At 36.3% G+C, this 17,343-nt stretch overlaps 1 protein-coding gene and 1 pseudogene across 9 annotated transcripts in view; one reads left to right on the top strand and one right to left on the bottom strand.

The window, feature by feature from the left end:
• The window catches only part of NCOA1 (nuclear receptor coactivator 1), a 216,280-nt gene that overhangs the window by 18,902 nt on the left and 180,035 nt on the right, over positions 1–17,343 (top strand). The window lies entirely within an intron of this gene.
• On the bottom strand, positions 6,010–6,881 carry LOC109435112 (transcription initiation factor TFIID subunit 9-like; annotated as a pseudogene).

Genomic DNA, 17,343 nt, shown 5'->3' with positions numbered 1-17,343 from the left:
GCAGCAGCTGTTCATTTAGTGCTTATTTTACACCAGGTTCTGTGCTAAGTGCCTCATATACATTGTGTAATAGAATCCTCCTAACTACCCTGTAAGCCCAGGCACCTTTATGTTGCAATTTGCTGGCTGGGAAGTAGTGGAGCAGGGATTCAAGCCTTGCTTGCTTCCAATCTTGTGCTCTTAATTGCTACGTTCTCCCAAATCTGTGGGAAAGTGTATAAATATAGCTACCTTATCTATCTTGTATGGTAAATGAGAATTTGTGTCTGAAAGTGCCTTGAAAATATTATAGATGTTAAAATGAGAAGTGTGCTGGGCTGACAATGCACAAGGAAAGGTAGATAGTGGAGGCCCTTGCCTTTGGCTAAGTGACAGTGAAAAGTTTGGATGGAAAGAACTCTCTGGTCATTTTCTAATTTCTGTTTCCATTGCTATTGCTATTGACAGGTGGAGAGTTTCCTTCTCTTGTTAAAATTGACAGTGATAGAAATTTTACGTGTGATAAATGTCACATGTCAGCGGTTACTTAAGAGTCTGTGGGTGAATAGTGATATCTTTGTTATACTTCATGGGCCATATATGGAGACTTAGTACATGTTTTTAACTGACAGCAAGAGTATAGTCTTTTTCTAAAAAGATAAGTATTAAAAGTAGGGGGAGTGTTAATTGAATTTGTAATGTTATATTTCTTTATCTGGACAGTGGGTGTATTATATATGTTAAAATTATTTTCAGTGCCTTTTTTGGTATGTCTGAAGTATTTTATAATTAATGAAACTATTAAAGTGATCACTAATATTTGCATGCGTGATAGACTAAGAAAGAAACGGGTGTAAAGTTAGTACCTTTATGTCTCACCTTCAGCAATTTATCAATTTATAACCTTCAGCAATTCGTTTACACTGGTAATGAGTACAAGGAGAACTGTGTTAGGGCCTGTGACCATGTCCAGCTTAATGGCAGAGGGTGTTGTGATGGATGATTGCTGTCTGCCCAGTGCAGACATGCGTAGTGTAGGAATCTGAGCCTTGTTTTTGTTAAACCTTCGTAATACGTTTGTCAGAAAGCCCCAGGGCTTCACCTGGATACATTTTCTTGCTATTACACTTCTTGCAGTTCTTCTGTTGCCATATTATATTTACTATGATGAAATACCTAGGATTTCATTGTGTTATTTCCAAGAAAGATTTCTCATTTATTTTTATTTATTATTATTTTTATTGAGATACAATTCATATAGTCATAAAATCACCTTTTTAGACGATGCAGTTCAGTGGCTTTTAATATATTCACAAAGTTATACAACTACAATCACTAATACCAGGCTATTTCATTACCTCAAAAAGAAATTCTGTGGAATCATATAATATGTGACCGTTTGAGTCTGGCTTCTTTCACTTTGCCTAATGTTTTCAAGGTTCATTCATTTTGTAGGATGTGTCAGTACTTCATTTCTTTTTATGGCCAAAAAATATTCTGTTGTATGGATATATGCATTTTGTTTATCTGTTCAACTGTTGATGGACGTTTTTGACTATCATGAATAATGCTGCTGTCAGCTTTCATGTACAAGTTTTTGCATGGACGTATGTTTTCCTTTCTTTTGGTTAGATGCCTTGGAGTGGAATTTCTGGGTCATATGGTAACTGTGGTTAACATTTTGAGGAACTACGAAACTGTTTTCCAAAGTGGTGCACCATTTTCCATTCCTAGCAGCACTGTATGAGGGTTCTAATTTCTCCATATCTTTGCAAATACTTGTTATTATGTGACTTTGATTCTACCCATCATCGTATGAAGAGGCAGCTTTATTTGCATCTCCTTAATGACTAAGATGTTGAGCATCTTTTTGTATATTTATTGGTCATTTGCACATATTTCTTAGAGAAATGTCTACTCAAATCTGTTGCCCATTAAATTTGGTTATTAGTCTTTTTACTATTAAATTTTAAGAGTTTTTAAAATATATATTCTGGGTATAAGTCCGGTATCGGATATATAATTTGTAAATATATTCTCCCATCATGTGGATTGTAGTTTTACTTTCTTGATGGTGTCCTTTGAGACACAAAAGTTTTAAATTTTGGTGAAGTCCAATTTATCTGGTGTCATGACTAAGAACTCCGTGCCTAATCCAGGTCATAAAAATTGATGCCTGTTTCTTTTCTAAGAGTTTTACAATTTTAGCACTTACATTAAGGTCTTTGATCCATTTTAGTTTTTCTATATGGCATGAGATAGATTCCAGTTCTTTTTGCAGTAGAGATAAACCTTATCATCGTCTAAATAGACAATTCAGCAAGACCTTCATGTTCACCTCACTTAATATTTTTATCAGTATGTGATTTTCTGCCACTTCATTAATTTCACCTCTGACTCCCTGTTAATGAGTATTTTGTTGGTCTTAAATGGAATTTGTTTACCAAAGCCATACTAACTTTTGCACTTATCATAGAATGTGAGAATTAGGTGGAAGTTTATTGATCATACAGTCCAACCTCTTATCGGAGTAGAGCCCTCAGCATCTGTGGCAGAAGGGCTTTCAGCTTCTTCCTGGACACTCTCAGAGATGGTTAGTTGTAGATTGTAAGCAGTTAGGCCCAGCAATTTCTCTGGCCAGCTCTAGGAGTACTTGGTATGTGCAAGGAAACATTTATACGCACTATCTAATGAATGGGCTCCTGGAACTGTGTGACTCAGGGTCTGGGACTAACTTATTCTGGTATAAAGCCACCCATAATTCATTTGACCAGTTTAGTTGAAAATAGCACATTTTAATTTCTTGGCAATACCGTGTTTCCCCAAAAATAAGACCTAGCTGGACAGTCAGCTCTAATGCATCTTTTGGGGCAAAAATTAATATAAGACCCGGTCTTATTTTACTATAAATATTTTATATTGTTTTAATATATAATGTATTAAAATAATTATTTTAATATATAATACAATAATTTAATATATAATATATTATCATATAATATATAATATATTATTTTAACATATATTATTTTAATTATTTAAAAATATATAGTATATTTTATATTATTTTACTATAAGACCGGGTTTTATATTAATTTTTGCCCCAAAAGACACATTAGAGCTGATTGTCTGGCTAGGTCTTATTTTCGGGGAAACACGATAACATAGTCACATAAGCATTGGTAATAGTCTTCATTACCTGTGTTTTATTTTATTGACCTCTATGTGGAGCAAATAAAGTAAACAAGATTCTAGTCTCTGGTAATTGTGATTTAAAATAAATAATACTAACAGATTAATAAAATTAGTATAGGATACTGGATAATAAAATGTAAACATAAGTAGAGAATTATTTATGGCTTAGATTTTTTTTTTTTTATTAGTTTCAGGTGTATAGAACAGCATAGTGACATTTACATAACTTACAAAATGATAACCCCAACAAGTCTACCCCCTGACACTGTACATAGTTATTAGAACGTTATTGACTATATTCTCCATGCTGCACTACACATCCCCATTACTGTTTTTTAAAATTATGGTTGACATTCAATATTATTTTATATTAGTTTCAGGTGTGCAACGTAGTGGTTAGACATTTATATAATTTATCAGGTGATTCCCTCCAATAAGTCTACTACCAACCTGTCAATATACATAGTTTTTACAGTACTGTTGACTATATTCCCTGTACTGTACTTTACATCCCCATAAGGGTCCTGAGACTATCAATGTGTACTTCTTAATCTCTTCACCTTTCTCACCTGGCCTCCAATCCCCCTCCCACCTAGTAACCATCTGTTTGTTCTCTGTATCTATGGGTCTGTTTCTGTTTTATTTGTTTATTTTGTCCCTTAGATTCCACGTATAAGTGAGGTCATATGACATTTGTCTTTCTCAGTCTTATTTCACTAAGCATAGTGCCTTCTAGGTCCGTCCATGTTGTCTCAAATGGTAATATTTCATTATTTTTTATGGCAAGGTAATATTCCATTGTATATATGTACCACAATTTCTTTATCTAATCATCTGTTGATGGGCATTTTGGTTGTTTCCATATCTTGGCTGTTGTAAATAGCACTGCAGTGAAAATAGGGGTCCATAAATCTTTTCGAATTAGTGTTTTGGATTTCTTTGGATAAATACCCAGGAGTGGAATTGCTGGGTCGTAAGGTAGCTCTTCTTAATTTTTTGAGGACCTTCCATACTCTTTTCCACAGTGGCTCCACCAATTTAAGATTTTGACATTGAAAAAACATCTATGGTCATTTAATAAAAGAGTAAATATGGTTAAGTTTAGAATGAGTGTCAGGTGAATCTGCAGAACTAATAATTATATTAACTATTCATAGTTCAACTAAAGGCAGAAATGGTACAGGTTGCGAGCCAGAAGTAAGGGAGCTTATCATCTCGACATTTCTCAAATTCTGGGCATCGGAATAAATTATAGCTGTCAAATCTAGTTTAGCATTGACAAAGAGCTTATCTTTTATTTAAAAAAAAATGATTAAAAACATGTTGCCTGTGAAGGTTTTAAATGATTAAAGGTACACTTAGGCATAATTTATTTTGGGGACATGTATTTTGGCAGCCTTTGTTAAATTTATTTCTCCTTTGGTATTTTGATATTAAAGGTGATTCATGTTATATTACTTGGAGGAAGGCTATCTTGCTTTCTTGCTTGTTTGTTTTTGTCCCCTTGAATTACGAAAGAAAAATGAAATATTTTGGAAAATAGGGGAAATATTTGAAAGTAGAAGGAAGAAAAAAGCACAGAGCAAGTGAAATAAGCAAGTAACTAACCATATATAAGTCCTGTCCCTAGGCAAAAGCTATTAATATTTTGGTGGGCTTCTGAAAGTTACACCCTGGATTTATCATTTTATTCAGAATTTTTTTTGGGTTTTTCCAAAGCAAATAACTATTCTTTAATTCATTGGATCAGGAATTACAAACAAAAAAGACAAAAACAAACAACAAACAGAAACTCTCAGTGTATCTCCCTCAAGAAGGAAATGATTCTTCGTTCTTCGTTCTGTCACTGAAGAATAGCCAGAGCAGCTCAGCCAGCCGGTAACCAGTTACCCCCTGGGTTGTTTGAGTGTTACCCTTACTATCTATGAACTGGTGCTGTGCTTGGTGGTGAATAGACAGCCTTGCTCTACATGTTGTAAAGGCACAAGTGAAGTAGACCCTGATCTGTGAACTACGTTTTTTCTCTTTATGAATAGGTTTTTCCTTTCTTTTTTGTTTTTTTCTTTTAAGGAGGGCGCAGCTCACAGTGGCCCATGCAGGGATTGAACCAGCAACCTTGGTGCTACCAGCACCACGCTCTAACCAGCTGAACTAAGACAAAACGTCATTCAGCTGTGAATGCAAAAACATTGCTTGTCACTATTGTTAACTGAGCCAGACTAATGGCCATCCTTGTGTAATGTTAGTAATAATTATATTAGTAGAGATACACTTTTGTTTTTTTCTTTTTAACTTGGCCTAACCTCTTAGTTCTCAGTCTGGTATCTGACCTCTGTTTACCTACCTGTTAGTGTCATCTTTCTCCCTTTCTTTGTTATTCCTACTGTTTCACTCTTTGCTATAAAACTGCCTTTAACCTTTTTTCCGATGTACTCTCTTCTTTCTATCCAGTTTTTTATCATTTTTAAATATACCTTTATATACCAGTGATTTTTTTCTATACATTCCCCTCAACCACACATACACCATTTTGTTTAGACTGCATAGTGTTTTGATTATCTGTTGAATTTGAATACTTTTAGGATAGCCTGTATTCTGTTTGGTAAAATGTAGAACCCACTTCTTCCTATTGGCTTAAATTTGTCCCATTCATGTTACTTTGGCTCTTGTAGGGATTTCAGTTTGTACTTTTTTGTTTCAAATTGATGAATTACAAGTTTATTTTTCACACTTGAAGGCTGATGAAAAGCCATTATGAATCCTATTAAAGAAAACCTAATGTCTCCGTTGAAAAGTATGGTAACTGTATCTGCTCATTAAGTACTATTTAAGTTTCTAAAACACAACTTGAAAACATCCAGCATGCATGTTTAATCTCAATACAACAGATTCAAGACCAAGTATACAAGTTGTGTACACCAAGACTAGTACACAAATTATATCACCGTCATCATCGTCATCATCATCATCTTCATCGTCTTCATGTTTTCTTTTCAATGCATTTGGTGATTCATTGGCAGTATTTTGTGTTAACACCATATTGGTGGTAATAAGAATGTTTTTGGACCCAATTAATGATGGATTAATCAGAACATTCTGAGCTGCTGATGTGGCAGGAATTGATGCTTTTACACCTGGGGAGTGTGAAGTAGGCATCAGTACTGTAAAGCTTTGCCCCATGAGGGACATTGGAGTCCCTACATTAGTTGAAAGAGACATGGTTTGTGGGTTTGGTGTGCCAAGTGTGGGAGTACTTGGTCTGCTAGTAACCAAACCAATACTTGGTAGTAGAACTGTTATTCTTCCCACAGAAGGGGGTGCCTTTTTTTTGTTAAGACTTAAATCTATAGTTTGGAGCAGTCAAGCAGTATCTGTCAGGTGACAGTCTAGGGCCTGAATATGGCTTGATCAATGGCAGAGGTGTTTTGTTTCTTTGCCTTACAATATCTAATAAAAAAGTCTCTTGGGAGAGGAGAGGTGAAAGACTGGTCAGTATGACACTGGATTGCTTATTGCATATCATCTGTTTTAACAGTAGCTTTCTTAGCATGTCTTGAATAAATTTTTGCATCATCTAGAATTGTGGTCACATATTGGAAGACAAACTCCAACATTTGATTTATAAATCTTGGCCCATATTCTGTAATCCCCATATCCTTCAGGATTTGTGCATCTTTCGGCATGCTCTTGGGAGAAGCCATCTTGCCAGACTCCGTGATATCCGGTAAATCATCCACATTAATGTATTTCAGTCCTGATCTTCATGCAAGTTCTTTGCCTAGTGTGGTTTTGCCAACCCGTGGTGTACTGGTGTGCAAGGATATTCAGAAGCAACATGGTCCTCGCTGCAATGGCTCTGGGAACCTTGGCAGACTGAATTTGTACTTTTTATAGTATACTCTCTGTGAGAGGCCAGGAATAGATCCATATGCATACATTAAATTGATTTTTAACAAAGGTATCTTTTTCGACAAATGATGCTGGAACAATTGGATATCCACATTTAAAAAACTGGACTTTGATCCAGACTTTGTACCACATTAAAAAATATTAACTCCAAATCATGGAACTAAATTAAAACCTAAAACTTTGAACACTTCTAGAAAAAAATCGTAGTATAAAACTTTTGTGATCATGGGTTAGGCAAAGATTTCTTAGAATACAAAAAACATGATCTACATATGAGGTGTGACAATTAAGTTCGTGAACTCATCCTAGAAAAAGTGCTACATACCTCATTGCTGAATATCACTACGGTCATCTTCGAAGTACTCCCCTTGGGAAGCTATGCACCGACGCCAGCGTCTAGTTCACCCTTCAAAGCAATTTTGGACTCTTTTTCTGGAATGGCTATCAGAGCTGTTGTCATATTCCCCTGGATATCCTGAATGTCATCAGATGTCTTCCTTTCAATATTTCCTTTATCTTTGGGTAAAGAAAGAAGTCATTGGGGGCCAGATCAGGTGAGTAGGGAGGGTGTTCCAATGCAGTTACTTGTTTACTGACTAAAAACTCCCTCACAGACAGTGCTGTGTGAGCTGGTGCATTGTCGTGATGCAAGAGCCATGAATTGTTGGTGAAAAGTTCAGGTCATTTTCGTCTAACTATTCCATGCAGCCTTTTCAGCAATTCCAGATAATAAACTTGGTTAACTGTTTGTCCAGTTGGTATAAATTCATAATGAATAATTCCTCTGATGTCAAAAAAGGTTAGCAACATCTTTTTGACTCTTGATTTGGACTGATGGAACTTTTTTAGTCGTAGAGAATTGGTTGACTTCCATTGTGCACTTTGATGCTTTGTTTCAGGGACGTATTGGTACATCCATGTTTCATCACCAGTGGTAACACAGCCCAAAACATCGTCTTGCCTCTCCAGGAGGTCTTGGTGGACTTCGACTCTCCTTTTATTCATTGGTGAGGTCCTTTGGGACTATTGTCGCACACACCTTTCTTATGCCAAGATTTTCAGTTAACATTTTCCTGGGGCGTCTGGATGGCTCAGTTGGTTTGAGCGCAGGCTCTTGACAACAGGTTTGCCGGTTTGGTTCCCCCGTGGATGGAGGGCTGCACCCCCTTCAACTAAGATTGGGAACGGCAACTGGACTTGGAGCTGAGCTGCACCCTCCAAACTGGGTTGAAGGACGACGACTTGGAGCTGATGGGCCCTGGAGAAACATACTGTTCCACAATATTCCCCATTAAAAGAAAAAAAAGATTTTTCTGTTTCTCTAGCGATGTTTACTTGGTCTACTATGCTTCTCACAGTCAGCTGATGATTTTGATGCACAATTCGATGAATTTTTGCAATGTTTTCATCAGTTCTGCTCATTACTGGCCTCTCTTCATCAGTGTCACGTTCTCTCCCCTCAGTAGAACGTTTAATCCATTTCTACACAGCTGTTTTCTTCATGGCATTATCCCCATAAATTTGGACTAATATGTCCCTGATTTCACTTCCACTTTTGCCAAGTTTAACAAGAAATGTAATGTTTGTTCGTTGCTCTAATTCAAGTCAGACATTCTTGCGAGGGCACCCAAAAACACGCAACAATGAACGCCACTCAACAAGACACCGCCACACGTTGACATGAATACAGCTGAGACACTGATATACAAAGGTTATGAAACCGTACCGAGCTGTTTGTACAGTGCTGCAAATGTAAACGCAACGCATGGATGCAAGTTCGCAAACTTAATTGTCAGACTTCGTATTAAAGAAAAACTGATAAATTGGACTTCATCAAAATGAAGAGCTTCCGACCTCCAAAAAACAATATTAAGAGTATGAAATAACAACTATCAGAGAAATGTAAATCCAAACTACAGTGAGAAACCTCTTCACACCCTTTTTATGGGGGAAAAAAGGACCTAGTTTTCTTTAAGTCTGTCTGGTTCTGATGACCTGCTCACTTGCTCAGAAAGCAGGTTGATCCTTCAGTGTAGTCTCATTGTCCATATTTGGGAGACTGGTGTGGAGGTGAGGATTAGATTGAATTTGGGAAAGATAAAAGCCAATAAAATGTTACTCCATTGTAATTAATGTTGTAGTACAGCTTTGTAAAATAAGCCTGCCAGTTGGGCCATAGTTTGTTACATTTCTTTTATGGGAATATGCATATAAAATGTTAAATGATTAACATACAGTTAAAATCAAGGATACAATTTGTTTAGAGAACAAAGATCTCATATTAAGGATAAGGAATAGGGAAACAGAATCTGAGATTTGTAATGGACCTTTAGTTTTCTTTAGTCCATCTCTCTTCTGCTGTACTAGTAGTGGTGGTCCAGAGGTCTACTTCTTTCTGTTATCTACTTATTGGTTCTAGTTCTATCTCTGGTGTTGTACAGAGCAAATCTCTGTCCATTTGGATGCATCAAAGGTTCAGATATTTTATGACTGCTTTGATGTCTCTGTTTGATGATAGCTGTTCTGTCTTCCTGTGTGCTTCTCTTTTCCAGGCTAATTTCTATAGCCCAGTTCTTGTATACCATTGTTTTCAGACTCTTGGAAATCCTAGATATCTGCTAACTGTAAATTCTTTACATCATTGTATTCAAAACCGCATAAAATGAATGGTTTAAATGTGATTCTGATCAGCTCATCTTAGAATGAGTATATTTTGTCCGTGGGACTAAAATAGTCCAAGTTTGCAATTAGAATTTCTTCTTTTTCAAATGAGTGTATCCTACATTTTGTTCCCATTAACTACTTTGGTCATATAAGCCTGTGGGTAAATTTATATATTTATTTATCTGTTTATTCATTTATTTATTTTCATAATTGACTATTAAGCCAGGACTTCCTATCTTCATTTTAACCTAAGAACAGAGGAAAGAATGGTGTAGCAAATCAAGGGACTTTAGGGGCACAAAGATTTGGGTTTTGCCTTTTATTAGTAAAGTGTCTTTGGATTGACTTAATGTGTTTTTAATAAAATGAGGGTAATAATGCCTCATTACTAGGATTGTTATGAAGAGTACATGAAATAATCTAGGGAAAGGACTTTAATATGTTTTATTTTAGTGTTTATTGTTAAAATCTTAAAAAATATTTTAAGTTAACATTAAATAGATGCAAAAATATATAAAAATATGTAACTGATGAAGAATACTATATAGCAGTCATTCATGTTCTTACTACCCTTAATTTATATCTAGTTTGTTTTTAATCCAGTGTCTACACTTTACATCATTTACCATTTTAAGTTTCCATTTATTGCGTTATCTAGCCTACTCAGCTTTGTGTTATCACCAGAAACAATGAACAAGTTTTTGAATTATTGTAACAAATCAATAGAAAAAATATTTAACAGGTCAGCCGGAGGCTGAACGCTGAGGCAGCCACTAGAGCCCTGTTCGTTGGTGAATACTGACGTTAATCAGCACTTTCTGGGCAGAGGTTTTACAATCAGCTGCTTCTCAGCCGGGAAGTACTTTTAACCACTTACTTTCTGCTTTTTTTTTTTTTTCTCTACAAGGATATTTGAGAGATCAATGTCAGATATATATTCTCTGTAGAATCCTAATTTACAAACCAATTTTTTTTGATATTGTGAAAACTGTTTGCTAATTTTATGAAAAAAATCAACCATATTTAGTTTAATAATATAATTTAAACTCTTCGATATTTTAGCTAGTGGTGAAATACACACATTCTTTAGTTTTAGCATATTTCAGATTTTTAAAAATTGGTTTTAAATTTCTCAGATTTTTTTAGTTCTCAGTGCAACCCACAGTGAACCAAGAAATCTACTACTTACTACTTAGATTTTATTAAATAGCATTTTATTAAGTAGTTTCTCACTAAAGATTGCAAAATACATCAGAGTTGTGGCCAAAGATTTCCAGTTATAGAAATTAGCAATAGCTTATTTTTCTGGTTCCACATTTGTAAGTCTTTAAATGGTCAGCAGAATATCTGAAGAAATGTCGAACAAAAAATATCCAGTTCAGTTTTCATTTAAACAATGATCAGTTTGTTTACCATTAAGAGCTAGAGATGGATCATTGTTTTAAGAATTGCATTCACCTTGTTATTTATTTATGTTATGACGTTTTAGTGAGTGAATCTTTATTGTGATTAACACTATGGAATTTTTAGCTAATCAGGAGTATTTATTTTGGGAAATAAAAGACACACCTGCTGAGCAGAAAAACCTGTTTCTTATACTTTACTTTTGAAATAATATGGCCCTGGGTATATGTTTTAGATTTTGGCTTTTGTCCATTTTGTCTCTCAGGTAGCTTATTGATTCTTTTCACCTACTGAGGCCCATTGTTTGTAATCTAGCTTTTGTTTTCACGTAGCTGTTTCCCACTAGTTTGTCATCTACATGCAAATTAAACATAATAACATACATTCACTGTCCCAAGCTAAGTTAGTTTTTACTTTGTTCAGTACTTCCTTTAAAATGGCAAAGTTCAGAGTCCACACATATTTAGACTTGGATATATAAGACCTTTGCAAAAATCTTCAGTGCTGGTAGGGAAAGAAAGGATGAGAAATGTCTTGAGGTGGAAAAGTAAGAAAAAAAAAAGTCTTTATGAATATTTTAAATAGAAGATATCTTTTAAAAAGGGCTGATTGCTATGTAGCCAAATCTTGTAGGGATTTCTTACAGTCAGTTTTCTTTATAGCCTCATCTCATCAGTGTTAAAGCTTCATAATAAAAACAATGATTTTAGTTTTCTGAATGTTATAGTGCAAGACTACCTAGAGTGACCGTGATGGACTGCTCAGTTGAAAACTACCTTTGCTAACTTTTTGTTTCTAGGATGGGGGAAGGGAACAACCCAGTACCAAACAAACAAACAAACTGACAAAAAAACCCTTTCCCTTCCTTGTAAGCCCATAAATGTGCAGGTTTGGGAAATTTATCTTACTTTCAATGTTAAGAGATGACTTTTTATGTTTGTTTTTTAAGATGTCTGATGAAATTACAGAATATATCCACAAAAAGAGCAAGTCTTATATCTGTATTATTTGCTCACCGGATGAAATCAAATCTATGGCCTTAATGAATGCTTTTCATCTTTTCTTCCTTCCTTTGAGCACTAGTAGTTGCCCCCAAGAGAAGTCTTATTCAAAGGTAAACCCTGGTGTGTGTGTGTGTGTGTGTGTGTGTGTGTGTGTGTGTGTATCAAGAAGTGGAGTACAGCATAAGGAATAGAGACATGGTAATGGTTTTATGCAATGTCAAAGGGGTAGTAGATTGGGGGAGGAAGGTTATCACTTTGTGAGGGGTGTAAATATTTAACTGTTACACATTGTTTTATACACCTGAAATTAATAATAATAATAATAATAATAATAAAAAGGCAAACCCAAGCCGAATGTTGGTAGACTAAAGTTTAGGTGATAGTATTTGTTGGGAATACTTTCATTTCCAAGCAATATTCAGCTCTTAAAATGGTATTATCCTTACCCAAACCTCATCTGATGTGAACAGTAATAGGATAAGTCAGTAAAGTTGAATGAGCTTTGTGGTGGGAATTAGAAGTCCTGGGTTCTAATCCATATTCTGTTAAAAGTTCTGAGCTTGATTGAGCAGATCACTTTACCTCTCTGGGACACAGTTCTTGAATCTAACATGAGGGCTTGGATGTGATACTCTCTTAAATCTTTTCCTATTTAAAATGATCGCATAATTATTATACCTTCCTTCCTCTAAATGTCTGTGTATACTTTTTCCCTTTTTTTTTCTTGGAGGAAAAATTAAATGACTTTTTAGGACCAGTTCAATGAACTGGTGAAACTGCCAGTTCCTAATCCTTTAGTTTTGTTATTGATCATTCATTTATCCAGCAAACATTTATTAGGCATGTACAAGATTTCAGGTTCTTTTAGGTTCTGGGAATGAAAGATCAAGAAGACATACAGACTCTGCCGCAGAAGCACAAAGCAGAAGTAAATCTTACTTAACTAATCAAGTATGGGTTTACAGAGGAGGGGGGACCCCTAACCAGACTTTTATAATTAAAATGAAAAACTTTCCCCCCCCCAATAAAAGTAGTAGATTTTTTATGTAAAAATGTGGAAAATATAGATAAGCAAAAATCAGGAACACACAGTTAATAGCTTGGTATACATCTCTTCCCACCCTTTTGAAACTGGGTTTTATTTTATTATTTATTCAAAAAAATTTATTGTGGTTAAATACACGTAACATAAAATTTAACATCGTAACCATTTTTTTTTAAGTCTACAGTTCAGTGGTGGTAAGTACATTCACATTGGTGTGCCACCAGAAATTGGGTTTTAAAGGATGCCTAGGAGACTAAAAAGAGGCAGCCTGGGGAAAGAAGCATTAGAGACAAAGGGCATGATGAGAGCAAAGGTATGGAGTGCTGGAAAAGCACGTTGTGTATGGCCACCGGAAGTAGTTAGGTATAGCGGGACCATAAGGGGTATTGGATGAGGAATGGGAGATATGGGAGTCATCGGTCACACCACGGAGGAACCTAACCTTAACTGACATAGAGGGCCAGTCCACTGACTGGAAAAGGGCTACTGAGGCTAGCCTGAACAGTTGGAGAACAGGTGGTGGCCCTGCTGGTCTGTGATTTCCACAGGTGACACAAAGGGAGTATGCTGAAAATATTTTAACATTGATAGAAATTTTTGAGAGTCTTTCTGTGATTCTGGAAGAACATGGCCATCCTTCTTGTAAGTATGAGTAAACAGAAAAATCACAGGTAATAAGAAGACTCGGCAGTTCAAAAGAAGGAGTAATTTGAATTTTCGTAACAGATAGCTCTCTGTGAAATAGCTGTGGCACTGCATCAGAGGTAAAAAATTCAAATTCTTAAACTCAGTGAGAGTTAAGGGGGATTGTCATGAACAAGGCACATTCTGGGGACAGGAAAACATTTTTGGAAAACAAAATCATTAATTTTGAATGAAAATATGTAGTAATAGTGAAAGTAGATTGGATGTGATCTTGAATGTGATATGAAGGCATTTTGAGTCTGTCTGTAGGAAGTTGGGAGCCAATAAAGGTTTTCAAGCTGGGAAAGGAAGAGACAGATTCATGATGTGATTTGAATTTTAGAGAACTTATTCTGGCCAGTTTCAAGAAGGCAAACTGAACACTCATTCCTTTTGCTTTATTTTGTTAAATCTATAGAAATAAATAAATAAATAAATAAATAAATAAATAAATAAATAAATAAATAAATATATATATATATATATATATATATATATATATATATGTAGCGATGTATAAAAAGAAGGGGAATCTCCGTAAATCAGAAACTGTGATGCATTTCTGAAAATAGATAGGAAGTCTTGTGGGTAATACTCATATCCAGACGCAGGGTAAACCAGGAGCAGGAAGGGTCCCAGGGTAGTCAGTAGGGTGATTCATTAGCATTACTGCAGCATGAGCAGCCAAGCAGCTCCAACCTCGGTACATCCTAACACCAACTTGGGCCAAGCCACAGGTGAGAACTGCATGTAAGAGCCTGGGTCCGTGAGACTGGGAAGCACCCTGGGTAACTGGCCATACTCACACTTAGATGACCAGGCAGTGAGGCAGAGCGTCTGTGGTGCCTTCTGCTCCTCCTCTGCTCCTACGGAAAGCAACAGGAAATGAGGAGTATTCCCTGAATGAACTGTACCAAAAGAAGACAGTAGAATGTAACAGAATCCCAAATACAAAGATAAGAATCTTCCAAGGTTTCAGAAAAGTCAACACCATGAAATCAACAAACAGAAGAGCTTAGGGTCAAGTAAGAGGTTACTAGAACAGACTTCTAAAATAAGTGTAGCCAGTAATTTTAGAGAAATAGGGAATTTATTATATTCTTAACAAAAACAAGTGTTTATTAAACAAGGCATTTATTAAGAAGAGTCAGTTAGAGATCTGGGGCATGAAAAATACCATAGTTGAAATGGAACAATCTTTTTGGTGCCTGTGGAGGATGGATTAGAACAGTGCATGACTGGTAGCAGAGAGAACTGCTCTTTCTGGTGATTCAGTGATACAATGAGATCCTGAACTGAGATAGTAGCAGTAGGGATAGAACTGAGGAAACAAATACAAGAGCTGTTAAAAATATAGGATTAATAAGACCAATTGGGTGTGGGATTGAGAGAGAAGGAGCAATGTAGAATATTCCTAGTTCCTTGGTTGGTTGAGTGGAGAGGTAGTATTGCCAGAAACCATCATAGCAAATTCAAGGGTAAAAGCAGTTTTGGGGGTGGGGATGGAGGACACTACTCTTGCACTTGGACATGTTGAGATTGAGGTGCCTGTGGGACCCCCCGTGGAGAAATGTCTGTTAGACTAGTGGGTCTATGGATTTGGAATTCAAATGTTTGGGTTCAAGCTTGGGCTTGAGATTTGGAAGTCATACGTAAGTGATAGTGGATCTCATGTTCATGGGTGAGTTTGTTCAGGAAGAACGTCTAGACTGAGACAAATGATCACTACCATTGAGAGGTACGTGGAAGAAGAGCCAGCACAGGGAAGGGAGGGAAGGATGGCTGGCGAATAAGAGGTACACCGAGCCATGTCCCAGAAGCCAGGGAAGTAAGGGAGTGGTCAAAGGGTAAAAATAAGGGCCAAGGAGTGATTTGGCAATTAAGAGATGACTAAAACAGGAGCAGCTACAATGGAGTCGTGAGGCTAAAACCAGATTGTAATGGGTTGGGGAATAAACGGAAGGTAAGGTGGTAGAGGCTGTGAACATAGATTCTACAGACGTAAGTTTGTAGTGGAATGAGATCTGTGAGAGCTGGGAGGCTTGAAGGAGGAGAGGATGTTCATTAGTCGTTTTCTTCTCTAGCCTCCACTCTGATAGTTTCCTGCCCTTTTCTTACAAACATTGTCAGGTGTTTTCTTCCATTCTCTTCTAACCTTTCACCTCCTCCCGTTTAACTCTTTAGCTTCTCTCCCAACTCTGCATTTTTGTAGCACTTACTTCCTTTGGGAAGATTCATCTGACATCTTACATTCTTACTCATCTATGTATATGCTCTTGTTTCCTTAGCTACATGATACCACAAATCTTCAAGGTCTTTTTGTGTCTTTAACTTGACCAGTGTCACACTGAAGATACTCAATTAATAGTCCTTGAAAATCAATTGCACGAATACAGGATGCAGAAATCCTGTTTTGGAATAGTTCTAGCCAAATATATATATATATATATATATATATATATATATATATATATATGTAAATAAAAAATATATATATATATACATGTAAAATTTAAAAAATGCATTTTAGACAATTAAAAGTTTGATATGACTTCTGGGCAAATGTGGGCAACCTTAAAATGCATTAATTGCAATATTACGTTCAGCTTACAGGAAGAATTAATTAGTCTGTCAGTGAAAATACATGTAACAGCTGTTGTTTGACTTTAATTCTGAATTTCATAATTAAAAGGGACATTGACAAACTAGAAACTTGTTCAGGAGAGGAGAAAAATGATGGGGGTGAGAGTGCTGGTTGCCAACCCAGTATCAGTTCTTTCTTTCTTAGTAACATAATGTGGGCACATCATTAAGCCCAACTGTAAAATGACATTTCGCAGTAGCTGTAAACATAAGTCTTTGGGTAGGACGTCTAGGAAAGCTCTTTAAAGGCGATGGACTCATCTGAAAGCCTCACAAGGGGCTCTTGTTCCTTCCTCCTTTCATCTGCCTAGGACACGGATGTGACTTCTGGAGTTTTCAGCGATCATCTTTTGACCATGAGATGAGTGAGCATAAATGCCAATGAGTAAGGTTGGCAGAGTGAACAGGTAGAACGAGTGGAGGTCCTTGGTCCAGCCCTACCTACCTCCAGACTTCTTAAGTTAGAGAAAAATAAATCTCTCTTATCTGTAACCCACAGGTGTTTGTTCATATGTAACTGAACCTAACCTTAACTGACATAGAGGGCCAGTCCACTGACTGGAAAAGGGCTACTGAGGCTAGCCTGAACAGTCGGAGAACAGGTGGTGGCCCCTGGTCTGTGGTTTCCACAGGTGACTCTAAGGGAGTATGCTGAAAATATTTTAACATTGATAGAAATTTTTGAGAGAGTCTTTCTTTGATTCTGGAAGAACATGGCCATCCTTCTTGTAAGTATGAGTAAACAGAAAAATCACAGGTAATAAGAAGACTCAGCAGTTCAAAAGAAGGAGTAATTTGAATTTTCGTAACACATAG

This window comes from Rhinolophus sinicus, chromosome 2 (genome assembly GCF_057876585.1).
Source record: "Rhinolophus sinicus isolate RSI-liver-muscle chromosome 2, RSI-T2T, whole genome shotgun sequence".
Classification (NCBI taxonomy): Eukaryota; Metazoa; Chordata; class Mammalia; order Chiroptera; family Rhinolophidae; genus Rhinolophus; species Rhinolophus sinicus.
The sequence above is the reverse complement of the archived record's forward strand: the minus strand, read 5'-3'. Positions and strand labels throughout refer to the sequence as shown.